This window comes from Arachis duranensis, chromosome 5, assembly GCF_000817695.3.
Source record: "Arachis duranensis cultivar V14167 chromosome 5, aradu.V14167.gnm2.J7QH, whole genome shotgun sequence".
NCBI lineage: Eukaryota > Viridiplantae > Streptophyta > Magnoliopsida > Fabales > Fabaceae > Arachis > Arachis duranensis.
In genome coordinates, this window is record NC_029776.3 from 74,793,437 (window position 1) to 74,794,598 (window position 1,162).

At 39.0% G+C, this 1,162-nt stretch overlaps 1 non-coding gene across 1 annotated transcript; it reads left to right on the forward strand.

Annotated features, from left to right (window-relative positions):
• Nucleotides 1-201: 201 nt before the first annotated feature.
• On the forward strand, nucleotides 202-309 carry LOC127747935 (small nucleolar RNA R71). Its single transcript, XR_008009881.1, has one exon. It is a non-coding gene; the product is annotated as a small nucleolar RNA R71 (small nucleolar RNA).
• The last annotated feature ends 853 nt before the right edge of the window (nucleotides 310-1,162 follow it).

The following is a 1,162-nucleotide window of genomic DNA, read 5'->3' on the forward strand; positions in this document are numbered from 1 at the left end:
TTTCTTCTGACTAGTCCCATGGTTCACAGGATTTCTTTCAGAAGTGTACATGAATTGGTTATTTGCAACCATTTCAATCAGTTCTTGAGCTTCAGTAGGCGTCTTCTTCAGATGAAGAGATCCTCCTGCAGAGCTATCCAAAGACATCTTGGACAGTTCAGAGAGACCATCATAGAAAATACCTATGATGCTCCATTCAGAAAGCATATCAGAAGGACACTTTCTGATTAATTGTTTGTATCTTTCCCAAGCTTCATAGAGGGATTCTCCTTCCTTCTGTCTGAAGGTTTGGACTTCCACTCTAAGCTTACTCAATTTTTGAGGTGGAAAGAACTTTGCTAAGAAGGCATTGACTAGCTTTTTCCAAGAGTCCAGGCTTTCTTTAGGTTGAGAGTCCAACCATGTCCTAGCTCTGTCTCTTATAGCAAAAGGGAATAGCATAAGTCTGTAGACCTCAGGGTCAACCCGATTAGTCTTGACTGTGTCACAGATTTGCAAGAACTCAGCTAAAAACTGATGAGGATCTTCCAATGGAAGTCCATGAAACTTGCAATTCTGTTGCATTAGAGAAACTAGTTGAGGCTTAAGCTCAAAGTTGTTTGCTCTAATGGCAGGGATAGGGATGCTTCTCCCATAGAAGTCGGGAGTAGGTGCAGTAAAGTCACCCAGCACCTTCCTTGCATTGTTGGCATTGTTGTTGTTTTCGGCTGCCATGTGTTCTTTTTCTTTGAAGAGTTCGGTCAGGTCCTCTAAAGAGAGTTGTGCTTTGGCTTCTCTTAGCCTTCTCTTCAAGGTCCTTTCAGGTTCAGGATCAGCTTCAACAAGAATGCCTTTGTCTTTGCTCCTGCTCATATGAAAGAGAAGAGAACAAGAAAATGTGGAATCCTCTATGTCACAGTATAGAGATTTCTTGAAGTGTCAGAGGAAAAGAAGAGTAGAAGACAGAAGTAGAAAATTTGAACTTATCAAAGGAGATGGAGTTCGAATTTTGCATCAAGGGATAATGTTAGTCCATAAATAGAAGGATGTGAGAAGAAGGGAAGTGATTTTCGAAAATTAAGTAAGAAATTTGAAAACATTTTTGAAAAACATTACTTAATTTTCGAAAATGAAAGTGGGAAAGAAATAAAATGATTTTTGAAAAAGATTTTGAAATTAGAAA